The sequence below is a fragment of the Gossypium arboreum genome, chromosome 3 (assembly GCF_025698485.1).
Source record: "Gossypium arboreum isolate Shixiya-1 chromosome 3, ASM2569848v2, whole genome shotgun sequence".
Classification (NCBI taxonomy): Eukaryota; Viridiplantae; Streptophyta; class Magnoliopsida; order Malvales; family Malvaceae; genus Gossypium; species Gossypium arboreum.
In genome coordinates this window covers 73,702,572-73,726,458 of record NC_069072.1, presented here as the reverse complement: position 1 = coordinate 73,726,458, position 23,887 = coordinate 73,702,572, and positions in this window count along the sequence as shown.

Sequence of the window (23,887 nt, the reverse complement as noted above, 5' to 3'; positions counted from 1 at the left end):
TCTTCAGCCCCATACTTTCTAATCTTATCAACTGGTGGTCTACTTAGTTAAACTGGACTCACTAAGGGCATAGTAGGAATTTGAGAAGAATTAACTGGGGGTGGAGGTTGTTGTACAATCAGATTGGTTTTAATATTTTGAGTGAACCAATCATTCATCATCTGACAGAAGGCTTGCTTAGCCTCGCTATCACAGCTACTCATAGCCGATTGTGAATCAACTTGCACTGTCCCTTGCGCGGGGGTAGGCGTATTGCTTTCAACATCGTCAGTTACGACTATATTGGGATCCATTGCTATATATATAAAAGCACAATTCAAAGTCAGGAGTCATCACACTATCACAGATTCAAATATATGGCATGTATAGCTAGACTCATATACGCTATGGTAGTCTAGAATCAACTAAACCATAGCTCTGATATCAATAAAATGTAACACCCCTATCCCTTATCTGTCGCCGGAATAGCTAAGGGGCATTACCAGACAAACAGAACATTTCAAACCAATTCAGAATCATAGATATCATATAACATCATTTCTTAAGCAATCATCTCCTAAGGTGGTCAACGAGACCTAAAATGTACTTTTAAGAGATATTTGGGACTAAACTGAACACATTCATAAAGTTCAAAACTTTTAAAAATTTTCAAATCTATAGAGGTCACACGCTCGTGTGACTTGGCCGTGTGCCCTACACGAGCATCAGACACGCCCATGCGAACCAGCTGTGCCAAAACAGAGCTTATATACTGACATATTCCCACAGCCAACAGACATGCCCGTGTGCCACGGTTGTGTGATTCTTAGCTAGCTACTGACTTAAGCCCACGGCCAACAAACACGCCCGTGTGCTATGGCCGTGTGGCACAATGCAGGCTTGGTTTAAGCCAATTTGCCACCCCTTATGGGTCATTCCTACAAGCCAAATTAAACAACATTCATACAAAATATTTAGCCAATTTCATGCTCAAAACAAGCTTCATTACAACTATTTCATCATCATTCAAAACTTATTCAAACCACACCAAAACTTAACACATACATACCATTTGATAGCCAACTTCCATTACATAACCTATATTTACAATTCAAAACTTAATACATAAACCTTCTAGCCTATACATGCCATACTTTAAAATATGTACACCTTCAAAAGTGCCAAAATGAGATCGATAGTGTGGTTACAATCCTCAACTATCCTCGAGCCTTCAGTAGCTACGATAACTGTAAAATAAACAGTAAACACACAGAGTAAGCTACAAAGAGCTTAGTAAGCCAAATACAATTGGTCTAACTACTAAAGCATATAAATACAATTCACCCATATAGATTCATAACCATTTCATAGAATAATTCATAAACTTAACCATGTTCCTTTGTTTGCATATATGTCATGCTTCGTTTCCATACATATTTCACAGAGACAGAGTTTTTCATATTCAGAAATTTAGTACGATACAAATGTACCTGCATAGGTTATACATTTCATATACTCAATCTTAGATTTCGTACGCTATCTTCAGACGGGTCAGAAATGATATAGATGCTCATAAACAAGTACAATACCGACGTCCCAGACGTGGTCTTACATGTAATTCAATATCGATGCCTCTGTCCCAGATAGGGTCTTACATGAAAGCAGATACGATGCCGATGTCCCAGACATGGTCTTATACGTAAATCTCAATCGAGGCCTGTGTCCCAGACACGGTCTTACACGATGTCTCAAACAGATGTCAACTTTTCTAAGAAACATAAAGAGCTTTTCAGATACTAGCATATTATCTTACTTTACTCAAAATATATTCATCCGGCACTCAAGGCCATCCAATGCAGATTACAGTTTATATGAGCAGAATTTATTTCAATTAACACGTAATTGTAATTTGACTTACCTCGGACGGATTTCGGATAAAACGAGTCGACTATTCAACTATTTTGGACTTCCCCAGATCTAAGTCTAATTTTCTTTGTTCTTGATCTAATACAATACAAATTCAACCATTCAATCATTCATTTCCTTCAGTTTAATCCATATACACATTGTAACACCCCTTACCCGTATCCAAGGCCGGAACAGAGTACGAGGCATTACCAGACTTAACAATACACATAGACAAAAACCGGGCCATAAAATTTCATTTAATTCAAAACTTTTCGAACACATGTATAACAAACAAAGCTAACTATATCATCACATCAAAACATAGGACATGGCACGATTAATTAAACTTATAAACCATAATGGATAAGGACCACATCTCATGATTTTATACGATAACTCAATGCGATCGACACGTATGGTCAAAATCATAATAAAATACATATCACAAACCAACTTCCTATACATGCCATTCACTTGATATTTCTAATATTTGAATTAATTTTCCCAAAAATGATAGTTTGATAGTGTGATTTTGCCTCCGACAATCTCCAACCCCGAGCCGACCTGCCAATACAAAAGAAATGGAGAGGATGGGTAAGCTTTATGCTTAGTAAGTTCATATGAAAATAATAAGCAATTATTACCATGCTTTTCAAGATAAAACACTATAATTGTGCAATTACACATATTCAGGACAGGCTATTTTCTGGAGTCCCGGTGTTAAAAAAAATCATATATCAAGTTACAAAACTTGAAATCCAATTCCGTAAATTTTCTATAAAACTAGACTCATATGTCTACTTACTAATTTTTTTCTAGAATTTTTGGTTGGTCATTTAGTACAGTTTATTAGTTAAAGTCTCCCCTGTTTTAGGGTATGACTACTCTGACCCCTGTGCACTACGAACCGAATTTCTCCCTATACAGAATTCCAACAACCATGTTGTTTGTTTCCATTAAAATTAGATTCAATAAGGAATCCATTCATGTAAGTTATGACTCTCAATAATATTTTTACAATTTATGGTGAATTTCTAAAGTCAGAATAGGGGATCTCGAATTCATTCAGACCCTGTTTCACAAGAATTCAAATATCACACAATATAAAATTATTTTGCTTCCCCTGTTTCTTTCATGTAAAAATAGACTCATTAATATCTATTTCCATAATTTTTTTTAAATTTAATTCAACTTACACAATTTTTGGTGAATTTTCAAATTCATGCAATGCTGCTGTCTAATACTATTTTACTACTAAAGTTCACTTTTACACAATTTCACTTAATCCATTCCATTTTACCGAGGTTCGCTCAAATATTGAGCATATTGCTCATAAATTCAAATAAACATATACTTGCACTTGTTCATCACATAATCACTTTCACATGTATTTTCATTTAATCGATTTCCGTTGAACTCATCGAATAATAATGATACACAATTGCTCGCACATTTTCCCATTTCCACACTTGTAGCCGGGCTATCCGGCACGCATAGTAGCTCAGACTTAGTACTACACATGTGACCAACATCGGTACATGTAGTAGCCTCGACTTAGTACTACACACGTGATCACAGCTTTGAACGATAGTAGCTCGCACTTAGTACAACACATGCGACCTCACAATAGATCATTCAGATCGTTTTTATTCAAGGTTCAATCGGAAATTCTCACTTTTCAACATTTTACTAAATTGTCCGTAATCAATTTAAATTCATAATTTACATGAAATAACCATTTGATAGGCAGCCATATTTCATATGATATCAAAATATAATAACATAAAAAGAATCGATAGATTATTTATGTACGAATTTACTCGAAGTGTCGATCTCACTATCCATAGTACCAATTGTCCATTCATAGTATAATAAGACACAACTCAAATATCAAATCATCTTTTAAGAATTTACGTAACATATATCACATATTTCATATATCACTTGTCATGTATCTTCATTTTTTTGCATTTCATGTAACATTCTTTCATGTCATATTTCCACATCATAAACACCATTCCATCAACTTTTCCAATATATTAAATCATAATATATATGCAATAATAGTAAGAAATATAATTCAAACATAACATTGCATTATTATTATCATACGAACTTACCTCGATCTAGAAACAGTAATTTACCATTTTAGTCCATAACCTTGTATTTTCCCGATTTAAGCCCGAATCTCGATTTCCTTCATCTATAATATCACATTTAGCCTAATAATTAGTCACACTATTCATACGGGTCCAAAAATCATATTTTTAAAAATTTTCATTTTGACCCCTAAATTTTGCATATTTGCACTTTTGCCCCAAGGTTCGAAAATTAAACTTCATCCTATTTTCATATGTTTTATGGCATGCTGATCATTTTTCCCTTCTATGGCAACATCAAATTCTCACTCTATCATGTACTTATGACTATTAGGTATTTTTACTGATTAAGCCCTTTTGCTTGTTTTCACTTAAAACCGAGTAGCACAAGTTGTATAACATAATTTAAACCTCATATTCTATCATAAAACAAAAAAATACACAAGTTTCACCTATGGTTATTTTTCCAAATATGAACACTAGGTTGAATTATTGCTAGCATAAGCTAAATCAAGTTACCGGAACTCCAAAAACGTAAAAATCATTAAAAACGAGGCTAGAACGGACTTACAATCGAGTTTGGAAGCTTGGAAACCTAGACATGGAGTCTCCCTTGGTATACACGTCCATGGTGAAGAAGATGAGCAAAATTGGCTTTTAATTTTGTATTTTAATTCATTTTACCCCTAAATGACCAAAATGCCCTTACTACTAAACTTTCCAAAATTTTCATTCATGTCCAATATTTGTCCATAAACTTTGAAATTGGTCAAATTGCTATTTAAGACCTCCTAATTAATATTTCAAAGCAATTTCATACTAGAAACTTCTAGAATATAAGTTTTGCAACTTATTCAATTTAGTCCCTAACTTCAAATTAAGCACTTTATGCATAGAATTTCTTCACGAAATTTTCACACAATCATGCAATCATATCATAGACCTAAAAATAATCATAAAATAATTATTTCTATCTCAGATTTGTGGTCAGAAACCACTATTCCGATTAGGCCCTAATTCGGGATATTACACACATATTTAGGGCACTTTACATTTTAGCCCTTACATTTTCACACTTTGACAATTTAGTTCATTTTTCATAAAATCACCAATATACAAAATTTCTTTGAAACAAGGGCTAGCCGAAATCTCATGGCTTCTACATAAGCCCATACAACATATGCAATTTACAATTTAGTCCTTCTAAACCTCATTGTCAAAATTTAACCCAAATAGCTCAATTTTATCAAAAACTCAAAGACAAAACTTATGAACCATCTACCAAGTCTTTATAATTCATTCAAAAACATCACAAAACTCATGATATCAACAACGACATTTCATGAAATCTTTAACAAGAACAGAAATTCAGACATGGGTTTTAAATAACACGAACCAACGATCACAAAAACATAAAAATTATCAAAAACGGACCAAAGTACATACCTTAATCAACCAAATCAATGGCCGAACCCTAGGATGGTCTTCTTCTTTCTATTTCTTTGTATTTTCGGCAATACATGCATGAAATGGCTTCATTTTCATGTTTATTTTCATTTAATAACTTTAATAATCATTTTCCCATTTTGCCGTTGGTATATATCATTAAATTTTCAACCACTAATGTCCATCATTGTCTACCATTAATATATATGGTAAATTTGACATGCAAGGACCTTTATTTTGAAAGCCAAGCCAATTAGGTGCTTTAACATTTAGCACTCAACTTTTATACTTTACGCGATTTAATCCTTTTTCATAATTAAGCACAGAAAAGGACAAATTAAATCACAGAAATTTCACAGACATAAATCCACATATCATAGACAAAGAAAATAATATTAAAATATTCTTCAAGCTTAGATTTATGATCCCGAAACCACTATTCCGACTAGGGTCAAAACCGGGCTGTTACAGATTATAACATGGTTAGGCATGTAGGCTTGATTGGGGTCCTAGAAGTGTAACGCCTAAGCTTGTTAACATCTTCCACATGGGCTTTGTAACCCTCCAAACCCGGCTAGATGTTATGGCCAAATTTTGAAAGCCATATTAATTTCGTTGAAAAAATTTCTTATTACAAGCAATTATGTTTAAATCGTTTTTATGAAAAGCTAGAATTGATTTCTAATTAATTTAATTATTGTTGTAAAACATTTAGTAAAACATGTTTATTTTGGAAAAATTCACTAATTAAATTGAATTATCATCTTAAAGCATTTAAATCAAAAATTGCAACATAAATTTTGAACATTACTTATAAATAGTCTAAACGTGAATCATTTGCGTGAGACTTTTAAAAATTCTTAGAAAACTTTAAGTTTAAAATTGATTTAAGATTAGATAAAACCATTTAAGTTATAAAAAATAATTAAAACATTTATAAGTTCATCGATTATGCATGCAAAGCAATTATTATATCAAATGTATAAATAACCCAAAAATAGTCCAATGTCTAATGTTAAAAAAAAAACCCCGAACAATTTATAATATATTTTATTAAAAATTGTATCTGAGAGACTCCTCCATATGCTGCATCCAAGTCCTATGCACGTGTATTATTTGAAAAGTTTATGAAAACTAAGGGGTGACGTAATAAGCCCAGTGTGAGTTTTATAACAAGCTAAATATCAATTATCACATAAAACATTTTAATATTATTATCACAAACATACTATACAAATATACAAACTTTTATGCACATGACAATGTCAATGTAAATTTTAGCAAAACAATTATGCATATTTTTCAAAACATTTTACCCATCTCAATTAGACACCAAAAGGAGTTCCCCAGAACTCATTCATCCAAAGCACACCAATTAAGTCATCCCGGTTGACTAGCAATGATGGCTTATTAAAATGCAGTTAAATTGCCAGATCAGATATATGTGGTCAAGCCACTAAAAATGTGGACAAGTTGTCGAAACACATTTGTGGATAAACTACCAATATTTGCATATTATTAAGCTACATGTCTTCCTCTTTACAATTTTTTTGAACCCCATGTAATGCATCATGACATACAATCTCATTTTAAGAAAATAGGCATGTTAATCATGCTTTCATGTACACATCAATAACAATAGTCATGGTAATACATGATTTCAAAACGAACATATAACCATGATATTACACAACATGAGATTAGAAAAATATCACATAATAACAATACATATAATATCATGTTAACAAGATTTAAGTAAGAACAACTTACCTCAAATCCATATAGTAACTCACATGTTATTTTATTTTATCTTATGTTTGTAAAGATAATTAGTTAATCATAATCAAAACATCACATATTCAAATTGTATAAAACACACACATTTAGTAATCCAAATTGTATATCCTAATAGAACTCGTTCAATTCTAATCCAAAAGAATAAGAACTTTGATTCGCACCTAAAGAAATCGTATATGTGGCTAGTGTTGATTCAACCAGAACTAGAGATGGAGCTTGTGGTTTACAATGATACCTCTCACACGGGACTTGGATGTGTGCTGATGTAGGAAGGGAAGGTGGTAGCTTTTGCTTCCAGGCAACTGAAGGTTTGGAGCGTAACTACCTAACCCATGGCTTGGAACTAGCAGCAGTGGTGTTCACACTCAAGATTTGGCGACTCTACTTGTATGGAAAAAGGTGTACCATTTTTATAGACCACAAAAGTTTCAAGTATCTGCTCACGCAGAAAGAGTTGAACATGTGACAGGGAAGATGGATAAAGTTACTGAAGGACTATAACTGTGTGATAGATATCACCCTGGAAAAATAAATGTGGTAGTCGATGCTTTAAATAGGAAATCTATGAATGAGTTGCGAGCTTTGTTTACGCAGCTGAGTGTGACAAGTGATGGAGGACTACTCATAGAACTAAAACTAAGGACAACATTGATGCAATAAAATAAGACAAAGCAAGCTCTAGATGGTGAATTGGCAAAAAGGGTTCACCAAATAGGATAAGGAGTGCAAGGTGACTTGATGCTAAATGATGAATGAGTACTCTATTTTTTTGGAAGACTATGCGTACCCAATGATGAAGAGATTCAATAGATGTGCAACATCCCGAAATAGGGCCTAAACGGAATAGTGGTTGTGAAACCATGAATCTGAGGTCAAAAAAAATTATTTCGATTAATTTTTAAGGTTTATTCATTGATTGAATAATTTTTTGAAAATTTTGTGAAGAAATTTTATGTATAATTGCCTAATTTGATAATTAGGACTAATTGTAAAATTAGCAAAATGTGTGTTCTAGATAATAAAGGGGATTTAATTGAAATGGGTTCTTAAAGTAGAGGTATTTATTTAGAAATTAGACCATTATATTTAAGTTTGGACAAAAATGGGCAAGAATAGGACAAATTTGAAAGAAAAGCCTTTAAGGGCATTTTGGTCATTTAGTAATTAAAAGAATTAAAAAGGGAAAATAAAGCCAAAATTGGTCCATCTTCTTCATGGAGGTTGAATATAGCATAGAGGTAGCCATGGTTAGGGTTTCCAAGCTTTCCAAGCTCAATAGTAAGTCCGTTCTAGCCTCGTTTTTAATATCTTTACGTTTTTGGAGTCCCGGTAACTTGATTTAACTTATTCTAGCAATAATTCATGCTAAGGTTCATATTTGGAAAATACCCATAGGTTAAATGTGTTTATTTTGATGTTTTATGGTATAATATGAAGCTTGAAATTATGTTAAACAACTTTTGCTAAGCGATTTTAAGTGAAAACGAGTAAAACAACATAATCGGTAAAATTACCTAATGTTCATAAGTACATGATAGAGTGGGAATTTGATGTTTTCATAGAAGAGAAAAATGTTCAGCGTGTCATAAAACATAATAAAAATGGATAAATTTTAATTTCTGAGCCTAGGGGAAAAACCGTAATTCTGCAAAGGTTTAGGGGCAAAATTGTAATTTTTCCAAAGTTTGAGTTAGGGAATGTTCTGAATAGTACATTAATTAAAAATTGAAATATGATGTTTTAGATCCCGGAAAGTGAGATTTGGACCTAGAACGGGAGAAAAATCAAAAATCGGGAAAGTTGGTAAAATGGTCGTTTTGGTATCGAGGTAAGTTCATATGTTTAATAAGCATTTAATTATGCATATTTGAATGATAAATTGATATTTTGGCCATAAATACTTTAGTATTGAGTTTCAGATATAATGATTAATGTTTGATAATAATTCGATATTAGAAATAGAACTTGTATAATATATATGTAAGACCATGTTTGGAACATGGCATTTGGTAGGATAAGGATATCATGTAAGACCATGCCAAGGCATGCAATTGATAAGTTCTATAAGGCAAGGAAATCATGTAAGACCATGTCAAGACATGGCATTGATGAGTTACTATAAGGAAAAAGTCCCATGTAAGACCATGCCAAGGCATGGCATTGGTGAGTTCATAAGACAAGGATGCCATGTAAGACCATGTTTGGAACAAGGCATTTGGTAAGATAAGGATATCATGTAAGACCATGCCAAGGCATGGCATTGATAAGTTCTATGAGGCAAGGAAATCATGTAAGACCATGTGAAGACATGGCATTGATGAGTTACTATAAGGCAAAGGTCACATATAAGACCATGCCAAGGCATGGCATTGGTGAGTTCATAAGGTAAGGATACCACGTAAGACCATGTCAAGACATTGCAATGGTAAGTTCAAAAAGGAAAAGGTTCTCGAGTAATCCAAAGAGTAAGTCAAAGAAACGACAAGGTGAGAACATGAAGGAAGAGTACAGGTATGCATTTAAGGCTTATTTAATATTGAGATTATAAGTAATTGAGATTATCAAGTATTAAGTAACTGATGAGTTTTCAGTTATGCTTGTGACACTTTATGACATGATTGGCAATATGCCTATATTATGAAAGAGTACTCATGTGTCAAGTGAGATGTTGCAGGTATGTAAGCAAGCTATTAAGTAAGATGCCTTTTGTATTCTTAGCCTTTGGTAAGGTTACCGATGAGTAAGATGGGAAAGTAAGAACTAAACATTATTTAAGCAAATTATGACAGCATAGTATTAAGCTAAATTGATTGCTAATGCTTATTTTTTTACATGTGAACTTACTAAGCTTTATAAGCTTACTTCTTTCACTTTTCCATGTTTCAGAGGACTTAAAAGCAAGCTCGGGTTGGAGGTCGTCTGAGATCACTTCACACTATCGACTATCAAGTTACCAAATGGGTATCTTCGTTTACAAACGTTCTAGTTTATGGCATGTATAGGGACTTAACCATTTTGTGTGTATGTCCTTATGATATGGCTAAAGAATGGTATGTAAATATTTGATAATGATTAGCTATTTAAATGGCTAATGAAGAGCATGTTTCGGTGTTATGTATGCCTAAATGGTAGTTAATACAAAGAAATCATGAAAATGTGAAATTAGCATTAAAATAGTATCGAATAGCAGCAGTGACGTGATCTTGAAAAATCACCAAGAATAGTAGAAATGGAATTAGGTGATGAATGAGATATAGAATTAAATATTATTGAGTCTATTTTCATATGAAAGAAACAGAGTAAGAAAAATAAGTGTATATTAAGCAATATTTGAATTTTAGTGAGACAAGGTCAGAGCGATCTCTGAATCCCTTATTCTGACTTTATAAATTCTCTAAAAATTGTACAAAAAGAATTAGGAGTTATAGTTCATATTTCTAGATTTCTTAGTTAATCTACTTTCAAGATAAATAAGTGGAATGGTTATTTAAATTCTGTACAGGGAGAAAATTGATTCGTAGTGAGGAGAGGTCAGAGTAGTCAAATAATGCAATAGGGGAAATTTTAACTAATAAACTGTACTAATTGGCTAAACCAAAAATTCTGGAAAACAATTAGTAAGAAGATATATGAGTCTAGTTTTAGGGAAAATTCATGAATTTAAATTTTGAGTTTTTTGACTCGAGTTATGATTTATTTAGTAACTATGATTCAGGTGGGCAGTTTTATAAGGAATAATGAAATAAATTGTTTTGAGTTGTCTAAGTATTCGAAAAATTTTAATGTTCCCGGTTTGGTCCCGAACCATTTCAATTGCATGTTTTAGGGTATTGAGGGTCTTTTTTAGGGAAATATTGAATGAATTTAAATAAATTAATTTTAAAAGAAAATTTTATGCCCCGAATTAGTAAGTCAGGTAATGCCTCATGCTCGACTCGGGCGACGGTCTCGGGTAAGGGGTGTTACAAGATGATCCTCAGTGAAGTCAAAAATAGCCTTTATACGATGCACCTAGGCAGTAACAAGATGTATTGTGACCTCCGTGACTTTATTAGTGGCTTGGTTTTAAGCGACCTATAACAAAGTTTGTGGCGAAGTGATTAACTTGTCAAAAAGTAAAAGTAAAGCACTAGTATCTTTTAGGACTGCTTTAGTAGCTCAAATTTCTAGAATGGAATTGGGAAAGAATCACCATGAATTTTTTGTTGGGTTTGCCTCTAACTACAACTAAGAAAGATGCTATTTGGGTGATTGTAGACCTCCTCACTAAGAGTGTGCACTTTTTAGCCATTCGCATGAGCTATTCTTTACAAAGGCTCGCAAAACATTATGTTGCTGAGATAGTACATGTGACAGCCTTAAAACGACCCTAGTCGGAATGTGGTTTCGGGACCACAAAACCGAGGCATAAAAAAATAATTTGATATTTATTTTGATGCCTATAATATGTGTTAACTCATGTGTGACATTTTGATGCTTTAATTTAGAGTTATAAATGTGAATTTCACTAGAAAGGACCTAGTAGAAAACTTTGAAAGTATGATGGGGAAATGTATGATGACTAATTAAAGCATGCATGCAAAACAATGGCCTTGCATGTCAAATACCCCTTTTACAAGTGATGGCCGCCATGACAAGGAGTATGGGCTAAACATGTCATGAAACATGTTTTGTTGGTGCATTAGGGAAACAATAAACAAATAAGCATGGGTAGTAAAGAAAAAAAATGTGTGTGTGTGAGTGAAACCCCCCATTGCTGTACATGGAAGAAAAGAAAAGAAAAAATTTTGCTCATCCATTTCATTCTCTCTTGACCGAAAATACTAGAGGGAAGGAGGAATTTTGCTTCATGCTTGGGTTGGAAGAGGATTAGGAAGAGGTTTGGCTATATTTGCATCAAGATTAAGGTATGTTTGATGTTGTGCCATGAGATTCATGCATGTTTTTGGTTGTTAACTTGATGTTCTTATTAGCCCATGGTTCAAATCTTTGTTATATCATGGGGATGGTATTTGGCCAAGGTGGATTTTGAGTTAATGCCATTGCATGTTAAATATGAAGCTTGATGATGATACATGTGATGGTGGATTGAGGACTCTTAGATTTTCTTTGAGCATTTTTGAATGATATACTAAGTTCTTTGTGTAATCATGACCAAAATTATGGTGTTGTGATGTATTCGCCATGGTGCATCCCCAAGTGTGATTTATGCTCTTTGCATGGAGAGTAAGATTTGTGTTTCGAAATCATGTTCATGTTTAGTTACAATCAATTTGAGATTCGGCTCTAGCATACATATATGTATATATGTTTGAGCATGATGTATTGGTATGACGTATATACTATCTTAAGGTATATACTTACTTATGATGATGTTTTGGTTATGAAGGAAATGATAGATGTGTATTGAGTTACAATATGGAAAGGTATTAGTTAGTAAAATGTATGTTGTTTTGTGTGGTAATAAGTGCATAAATGGCCTCAACATGGACATGCATATTCGCCACATGAAGGGAAATTGGTGAGCATGTATTCGGTTAGAGGCAACCATATTGAAGCCTTATCTTGGCTTAGATTGTTGACTAAATGGGTAATAAGTGAGGATGGTTGCGAATATACAAACATACATATGCATGTGTAATTGAATTATGAATGTTTAGCGAGATGGTTAAACTAGTTGATTTATTGATTAAGCTCAAGGAGTTAAAGAAGGAGAATCAAGCAAGGGAAAGGCGAAGGTCATCGAGTAGCCGACTTGGACTATTTTACCCAACACAAGGTAAGTCATTAAGCATATATTTGATATTGCTCAAATGATTGTAATATCTATGCAATTGTGTGTAATGAGATGAAATATATACAAATGTATGTGTATGAAAAGATGATAATGTTGAACGTAAAAGAGATAGTGAAATGTGTAGGAAGTTTGCTTGGCACTAAGTGTGCGAGAAATAGATGTGTACGGTGATTTAGATTGGCACTGAGTGTGCGAGCTTGTAATGTACGGCACTAAGTGTGCGAGTTTGGACTATATGGCACTATGTGTGCGGGCTTGAATCATATGGCACTAAGTGTGCGTGATTGAGTATTAAGCACTATGTGTGCGAACTCTACACATATCTCCGATTGAACATTTATATGGAGGCGTGACTTTATCGAGATGAGTATGGACAGCGGAAAGAGTAAGTACCTTGATTTCATGGCTAATAGATGCTATGTTCATGCTTGGGGTGGAGTTGGTAAGATTTAAATCTATGTGATGATTTCAATTGCATTCCCGTAAATAAGGTATCGTGGAATAGATGAAAGTTCATTTGATTGCATGATTGTTGCGGAATTGAAATGATGTATGGAAATTGCTTCAAATATCCTATTGAACAGTATATGAAATGTAAATGTATGACTTGGTATGAGATTGATCCGAAAGATCTAAGGAACTATGGTATAGTTCGGTATGGCTGGAACATTTGGCCTTGTTTCATTATTTCATTTTATGATAATTGTATTAATGGATGGTTGTGGAATGCTTATGACTTCTTGAGTTATAAACTCACTCGGTGTTTTCTTGTCACCCATTTTAGGTTCCTTGGGCTCGTCTCCTTTTGGGTGTTCATAACCACAACGAAGTCATCACACCCGTGAGCAATTTTTGGTATTGTCTTCTTAGTCGACTTGGGAGAACATTTGGCATGTATGAGCTATTTTGTTTTGTTAAATTTTGGGTTGTAAACTTTAAGCCATGTGAAAATGGCCTATGTGGTCGTTTGAGTGGGATGCTAGAATCTATAGTCACGAGTCTTAGAAACCTTAATTTTGATAAGGTGGCCATAATTTGTGTCACGTATGATGGATGAGTAGTAAGGCTAAGGAAGGATTCATGAAATTGGCATAGTCTACTGCAGTAACTGTTGCGGACAGCAGCAGTGATATGAGATCAAAAAATCACTAAAAATAGCAGAAGTGGAATTAATAGCTAAAAAAATTACGTACTTGAAGCTTGATGGGTCTATTTTCATATGGATGAAACAAAATGACCATATGAGCTGTATTTTAAGAGATATTAAAGTTCTCGTGAAACAGGTCCAGAATGGTTTCTGGATCCCCTGTTCAGACTTTGGAAAATCATTGTAAATTAACCAGAGATAATTAGGAGTCATGCCATATATGTGTAGATTCCTCGCTGAGTCTAGTTTCTATAGAAACAAACGGAATCAGTATTGAAGCCCTGTACAGGGAGATATCCAATTCGTAACGCACAAAGGTCAGTGTAGTCGATCCCTGCAACAGGGGAGACTTTAACTAATAAACTGTACTAATTGGCTTGACGAAAAATTCTAGAAAAAAATCTGTAGATGGACATATGAGTCTAGTTTCAGGTAAAAATTACGAAACTGATTTTCGAGTTGTAAAACTCAAGATGTTATTTTTGAAGCGACTAGTACACAGATTGGCAGCTTGTCTGGGAAATTCTCAATAAGTGGTTTGAAGTCTGTTAACACCTCGTGTTTGACTCCGGCGACGGTCTCGGGTTCGGGGTGTTACAGTACAATTGCATGGTATACCAATTTCCATAACTTTTGATTGAGATCCTCAATTCACTTCAAGATTTTGGAGGAGCTTGCAAGAATCTTTGGCTTTGAGGTTAAATTTCAGTACCACTTATCACCCTCAAATAGATGGCCAGTCTGAGAGAGTGATTCAAGTGTTAGAAGACATGCTAAGAAGCCCTTTGAAGCACTTATGGAAAGAGGTGTCGAACAACTTTGTGTTAGGCTGAGTTGGGTAAGAAACGAATTTTTGGACCTGAGTTGGTTCGTGAAACTGAAGACAAAGTAAAGTTAATATGTGAAAGGATTAAGTCTGCTTCAGACAGACAGAAGTCCTATGCTAGCTTGAAACGATGAGATGTCGAGTAGCAAATGGATGAGCATATGTTTCTTAAGTTATTTCCATGGAAGAATATCCTAAGGTTTGGGTGTAAAGAAAAGCTAAGCCTAAGGTTTATTGGTCCCTTCAAAGTGGTAGAAAGGATCGGTCCTATAACATACCGACTCAAATTGCCCTGCAAACTTGATAAGATCAATGATGTGTTCCATGTGTCTATGCTAAGAAAGTGTTATACAAACCCAACCCATGTGGTGGCAGCAAATGAAGTGGAATTGTGACCTGATTTGACTTATAAGAAAGAACCAGTAAAGATTATAGCTTGTGAAGTGAAAGTCTTGCGAAACAAGAGGATTCCCTTAGTCAATGTTGTGGCAAAACCACAAGACCAACAAAGTTACTTGGGAAATATAGGAATCAATGAAACAATAATACCATCAACTGTTTGTAGCTAAACATTTTGAGGACGAAATGTATTAAATGGGGGAGAATTATAACATCCTGAGATCGGGCCTAGAAGTTTTGACCTCAGAAGTGAGGATTTTGCAATACTTTGGCGAACTGGGGGTTTACCAAAAGAGCATCAACAAGAAGCTCACTAGTATGCGCTAAAAGATGTAGTAAGGTGTTTGCCAGCTTTTTTTGCAGGTGTGTTAGCTAACAAACTATAGTTCACCAGGTAAGTTGTGAACTGGGAGTTCACCAGTTGAGTTGTGATGTAACACCCCAAACCCAGCCTAGACATTATGGCTGAATCTGGCGATGTCACATTGAAGTGTTTCTCGTAAAGCATGATATCATTTGAAAAGCCCAATGTCTATTTAGCCTCCTTGTGTGAACTAGAAAATGATTTAAAACCTGTGTCACTATGAAAAAGTATTCACTTTAAAACTTACTAATTCCAAAATCTTGTTTATCGCGGAAACTTTTGAAACGGTTTTGTGTATTCGTGGTATTTTGGTAAATCAGGCACCACACCCCTTCCAAATTTTTTAAATAGTTGAGTACCTAGATTAATACAAAATAAAATGATTAAATTGTAATAGCACTTAGTGGTTGTGTGCTCTAGAGGTGTCTGGGAAGTCATGGGTTCAAGCCTTGGCTTCAACAAAAAAATTATTTTTTAAGGATAAAACCCATATCTTTGGCCAGTAGGGTTATAAGTTTATTTTGGTAAAAACATGACAGAATGGGCTTGCTGGTCTAGTGGATAGTGGCGTGTGAAGTGTGCTAGTGGTCTGAGGTTTGAATCCCTACTTGTGCAAATGGGCATTATTTTTACTGTTGGCCATAGGAGGAAACTATGTTTGACTGAAACACCAAGAGTTTGAATAAGTTTGAATAGGGGTTGTTGTGGCCGAATATTTGGGAGGATATTGGGGGAATTTTTTAGTTGTGAAGGGATTTTGATAGGTGGGATACCAGTTGAGGATTTTGGGGAGAAAAAGAAGGAATTTAAGTGTAGAAGGGGTGTGGTGCCGAATTTGGAAGGGGGGGATTACTCAAAATTTCATTTTTTGTTTTCAATCAGATTCTGCTTTGCTCTATTATTTTGCCCAACTTTTTAAATTTTTGAGTACCTAGATTAATAAAATGATTAAATGTGTGAATTTTCATTATTATAAATCAAGAATTACAAAATCTGGGCCTAGACCAGGGAAAAGCAAAGCAAGTGGACTAAGTCGAGCTAGTCGCCTACATTTTGTACACCGAGGTAAGTTGTATGTAAATAATACAACTACATTGTTATTATGTGTGTTTGATTTGATATAGCATAATTTTCTTGTTTTTGGAAATAATTATGTATGATGAACATTGAGATAGTAGAACTCCTATTTGAACCTTATGAAATAAATCGATATTCATGCCATGACATTCGGGTTATTTGTGTGCTAGTGTAAGAGACATGTCTGGGACATGCATCGACCACATTATGAGAGCCAGTGTAAGACCATGTTTGGGACATGGCATCGGCATTGAAATGAGAGCTAGTGTAAGATATGTCTAGGACATGCACGGCCTTGAGATGTAAGCCAGTGTAAGACATGTCTGGGACATGCATCAGCTATGAGATGTGTCAATGTAAGACCATGTCTGGGACATGGCATCGGCATGTATAGAGGTGTTAGTGTAAGACCATGTCTAGGAAATTGTATCGGCACGGATATGTAAGAGCTAGTGTAAGACCATGTCTAGGACATGGCATCGACTTGATGGATGTGCCAGTGTAAGACCATGTCTGGGACATCGCATCAACACTATTCCCTATGTTTGAGGCGTAGTGAATATCCAATAGCTTTCCAAATGTTTCAACGGTGAGAGTTACAATTTAAGTTAAACGAGGAAAGTATAACCATGTTGTGAGTGGTACAGGTACCTATTTGAAATGTATGAGATGTGAGCTCAATATATGCTTTGTGAATTGTATTGGGTAGTGATGAGTAAGTTGTGCTTATGCCTACTTTTGTACAATGAGCATGATGATGAATGGTAAAGTTGTTGTTATATTTATTTGCATGCAACTTACTAAGCTTTATGCTTACTCCCTCTCCTTTCCATTTTCTTATAGTGCAGCCTAATTAGCTCAAGGACCATCAGACGTTGGAGGCATCAATCACACTATCACTCACAGCACTTGGTATAGTTAGATCTTTTATTTTGATTATGGCATGTATAAGACTCTGACTTTTGAGTTTTGTGTCATTGTTAATTGGCCAAATATGTTGGCTTATTTTAGCATGTGATTCATTTTGTATAAGACCATGGAAAACGAATAATATTGAAAGTTATTATGTGAATCCAAGCTAGTCTTTTATGAATGTGAAATTATTGACATGGTTGAATATATGTAATGTATATGGGTCTTAACTATAGTTGTTTGATTGAGAAATCATATTAAGTTAATCTTTGATGTGTTGGTTGATATTAGATTGTGTTTCAGGGTGGCAAAGGCTTGGTAGATAGCCTTATATTGTCCACACGGGTAGACACATGGGCATGTGTCTAGGCCGTGTGTGACACACGGTCAGCCTGTAACATCCCTAGCCCGTATCCATCGCTGCACTAGGGTTAAAGGCATTACTAGACGAATCAAAACATTTAACTTTCATTTCATAAACATCAAAGCATCAGAGATCAACATCAATATAGAGTCCCTAATATAGGTCTTCAAGACCTAAAACATGCAACAGAAAAGAGTCGGGACTAAACTGAAGACATACAAAATTTTCCCAAAACTTAAACATTTTTCAAACAAGTACAGGTCACACGCCCGTGTAATCAGGCCATGTGCCTTACACGGCATTAGACATGCCCATGTGTCTAGGTCATGTCAAAACAGGGCATACATACTGACTTGCTCACACGGCCACATGACACGCCCATGTGCCTTGGCCGTGGTCGAGTCTGACTTGGGACACACGGCTAGCCACACACCCATGTGCCTTGGCCGTGCTTGAACCTGACTTACAATAGTAAGGTACTCTAGGGGACACACGACCGTGCCAAATAGCTGTGTGTCTCACACGACTGAGACACACGCCCGTGTCTCTACCCGTGTGGAAAAAAATAGGCCATTTGAATAGCTAATTTGCCACCCCAATTTGGGTCAACCTACAAACACCAAACCAAACATATATGCACAATCATTTCAACCAATAACTATACCAAACCATACATAATCCATGCTATAACATTATCAATTATTTCAAATCTCAATTCATCAATCAATTCATAACAAAACTTAAACTAAAATCATACCTAAACATATGATCAATACATCATTCATTCAAATGCTCAAAACTTACCAAAACTTCTCAACATGACCATTTCTTTTCACCAACCAAAACATACCATAATTTCACATTAGCAACACATATCATATACCATTATCAAACTATAAGTTGAAACACAAACTAGCCATATCACATGGTTAAATATGTACATCACAAAACATAATTCCACAACTTCTAGTCTATACATGCCATACTTTAATATATACATTTTCAAAGTTCCAAAATAAGGTTCGATAGTGTGCTGACGATCCTCGATGATCCCCGAGCTCATATATAAAACAATACAAACACACACAAAGTAAGCTTTCAAAAGCTTAGCAAACCATATACAAATAAACATATCATTCAAAGCAATTAAGTATCATCAAATCATTTATACTTTGTATACCAATGTTAAGACAAATCGCATATTCAAATATTTACCTTTCATTCTCAAATAGGCTATACAAAGTAAACATACCTGAATCTGATATGATTTCACAAAGCTATTCATTTTCTCGGAATGTTCATTTGAACTGTTCGAAAACATAAGGATACGTGGATAGCTTGGAAAGCTTATACAATGCCAACGTTCCAGACATGGTCTAACATGTAATCAAACATCAATGTCACTGTCCCAAATAGGGTCTTACATGAAATCAGATATGATGCCAATGTCCCAGACATGGTCTTACACGTAAAATAGAAGTCAATGCTAAGGTCCTAGACATGGTCTTACACGATAACACATATCGGAAATCCTATGTCATGACATATGTATCCTAACTATTCCTATAGTTTGTACAGGGCTTTTCGAACTTCAGAACTTTGTCGATACTTTCTAGAACAACACATATTTAGCTCGAAAATTCATTCATCACAATTCAATATCATATAAATAATAAGAATTCAATTCAAACATGTTTAATGTATATTAACTTACCTCGTACAAATTTGAACACGGAGTCGACTATTCAAAGACTTTCGACTTCCCCCGATCTAAATCTTTATTCTTTAATTCCCGATCTAATTCAATTCAAAATTAACCAATTCAATCACAAATTCATTCAAAACAATCCACAAACACACATTTTGGGTATTTTACAAACTAGTCCTCAGATTTTTACATTTTGACACTTTAGTCCTTAATTCACAAAATCACAAAATACACATAATTTGCTTGTACACAAGCTTGGCCAAATTTTCATAGCTCTCATACAAGTCCATACGTTTCATTTATTTCACATTTTAGTCCCTCAAAATAACATTTTTATAATTTAGCCCAAATTGCTCAAATTCATCAAAAATCCAAAGACAAAACATGTAAACCCAACATCAAGCTTTCATATTTCAACACATAACATCACCAAGCTCGTGAATTTATCCATGGAACATTTCAAAATCATTAACAAAATCAAAAATTAAGGCATGGGTTTGATAATATACGAAGCAACGATTACAAAACAATAGAAATTATCAAAAACCGAACAAAAACAAACCTTTAATCAAGCTAGATGTTGGTCGAATGCTTCAAACACATAAACCCTATACTTTTCTCTTCAATTTCGACAAACATGAATGAAAAATGACTTAATTTATGCTTTTGTTTTATTATAAAACATATTATTAACTAATTTCCAAATTTACCCTTTGTTATAAAATTATTCATTCATCTAACACATGCCCTGTTATGTCATTTAATTCCTTCAATGGTTAAAAAACCTCATAAGGACCTCATAATCATAAAGCCAAATCAATTAAGCACTTTTAACAAATAGCATACAACTTTTACATTTTACGCAATTAGGTCCTTTTTCAAAATTAAGCACACAAACATTCAAATTTTCATACGAGACTTTCACACATGTTCATTCACATATCATAAACACGAAAAATAATATTTAAAATATTTTTTGACTCAAACTTGTGGTCCTGAAACCACTATTTTGACTAGGGTCAGAACCGAACTATTACAATTCTCCACCTTAGGGATTTTCGTCCTTGAAAATCTTACCGTTAAACAGATTCAAATATTGTCATCTCATAGCATCATTAGGCTCCTACGTGGTCTCTTCAATACCGTGTCGATGCCACATCACTTTTACTAACGAAATTTTCTTATTTCACAGATCTTTAACCTCTCGGGCTAAGATACGGATTGACTTTTCTTTGTAAGTCATATCAGACTAAATTTTAATCTCAGACGGAGGAATCACATGTGAAGGATCGAATCTGTAACGTCGAAGCATCGATACGTGAAACACATCATGAATCTTTTCTAACTCTTGTGGTAAAAACAATCTATATGCTACTGGCCCAATACACTCAGTAATCTCATACGGCCTGATGAATCTCGGACTCAATTTGCCTTTTCTACCGAACCAAAATACTTTCTTCCACGGAGATACTTTTAAAAACACTTTGTTGCCGATTTCAAACTCAATGTCTTTTCTTTTCAAATTTGCATATGATTTTTGACGATCGGAAGCTGCTTTCAAACTATCTCGGATCACTTTAACTTTCTACTCAGTTTCTTTTATTAAATCAACCCCGTGAATATTATTTTCACTGAGCTTTATCCAATACAAAGGTGTACGACATTTGTGACCATATAAAGCTTCATACGGTGTCATTTTAATACTCGACTGAAAACTATTATTATAAGCGAATTCAATCAAAGGCAAATACTGTTCCCACGTACCTTCAAACTCAAGAATACATCTCAACATATCCTCGAGTATCTGAAAATCAGCTCAAATTGACCATCCGTTTGCGGGTGAAAAGCAATACTGAAATACAATTTAGTACCTAGAGCATCTTGCAACTTCTTCCAGAATCATGATGTGAATCTCGGATCTCTATCTGATACAATAGATGATGGCACACATGTAATCTCACAATATCGGAAATATATAACTTAGCTAATTTATCTAGTGAGTAATCAGATCGTACTGGAATAAAATGGGTTGATTTCGTCAATCGATCAACTATAACCTAGATTACATCTTTCTTTCTCTGAGACAGGGGTAAAGTTGAAACAAAGTCCATTGTCACTCGATCCCATTTCCACTCCGGAACCATAATTGATTGTAACAAACCAGATGGAACCTGATGTTCATCTTTAACTTGCTGACAGATAAAACATTTAGAAACAAATTCAGAGATATCTCTTTTCATTTCGGACCACCAATAATGTTGTTTCAGATTATTATACATTTTTGTACTACCCGGGTGAACAGATAACCGACTGCTGTGAGCTTCCTTTAAAATCATTTGAATTAACTCTAGATTTCTCAGAACACAAATTCTATCTCAGAATCTCAGACAATCATCTTTATCAACTCTGAATTCTGAATCAAACTTTAAATCACACTAAGCTCGTTTAGCTAAAATCTCATTATCAATCTTCTGAGCTTTAATAATTTGTTGTAAGAACAAAGGTCTTGCGTTCAACTCAGCTAAAACTGAACCATCATTAGATAGAACCAAATGAGCATTCATCATACGCAGAGCAAATAATGATTTTCGACTCAAAGCATCAGCACCAACATTTGCCTTGCCCTGATGATAATCTATCACAAGTTCATAGTCTTTTAGCAATTCAACCATCTTCTCTGTCAGAGATTCAAATCTTTCTGAGTCATTAGATATTTCAAACTCTTATGATCAAAATATACATGACATTTCTCACCTAATAGGTAATGACACCAAATCTTTAGAGCAAACACAATCGTAGCTAACTCAAGATCGTGTGTTGAATAGTTCTTTTCGTGCGGCTTTAACTATCTTGAAGCATAAGCAATGACTTTGCCTTCTTGCATCAAAACACATCCCAGTCTGATCAATGAAGCATCACTGTAGATCACAAATTCTTTACCCTATTCAGGTTGTACCAATACTGGAGCTTTGGTCAACAAAGTTTTCAACTGATCAAAACTATTCTGACACTTTTCAGACCACACAAATTTCACATCTTTCTGAAGCAGTTTTGTCAATAGAGTCGCAATCATCGAAAAACCTTTTACGAATCTTCTATAATAACTAGCAAGTCCCAAAAAACTACGGACTTCAGAGACATTCCTCGGAGGTTTCCAATCCAAAATAGCTGAAATTTTGCTCAGATCAACTCGGATACCAGAGGCTGATACAATATGACCCTGAAAACCAACTTCTCGCAACCAGAATTCACATTTACTGAACTTTGCATACAACTGTTTATCTCGCAAAATCTGTAGCACTAATCTCAAATGCTCGACATGTTCGGATTCATCACGTGAATAAATCAGTAAGTCATCAATGAATACAACAACAAATTGATCTAGATACGGTCTGGAAATTCTATTCATCAAATCCATAAAAATAGCAGGTGCGTTAGTCAATCCGAAAGGCATAACTAAAAAATCATAGTGGCCATACCTCGTTCTAAAAGCAATTTTCGGAATGTCTGAGTCTTTCACTCACAGCTGATAATAGCCTGATCTCAAATCTATTTTCAAAAACATAGTAGCTCATTTCAACTAATCAAACAAATCCTCAATTCGAGGCAGAGGATACTTATTTTTTACAGTCACTTTGTTCAACTAACGATAATCGATACACTTTCTCATCGTTCCATTTTTCTTTTTTCACAAATAGAACCGGAGCACCCCAAGATGAGAAACCCGATCTAGCAAACCCTCTATCGGTTAATTCTTACAACTGAGACTTTAACTCTTTCAATTCGGTTGGAGCCATTCTATACAGAGCTATCAAAATCGTAGTAGTTCCAAGTACCAGTTCAATGCCAAATTCTACTTCTCTAACCGGAGGTAATCCCGGAAGTTCTTCAGGAAACACATCAGGAAACTCACATACAACAGGCACTAATTCAAATTTCTTTTCTAACACTCTCAAATTAATCACATAAGAAAAATAAGCTTTACAACCCTTTCTCACAGTACTCAAAGCTTTAATCGAAGATATCACAACAGGCAATCCATTCAAATCACTAGATTCAATTCA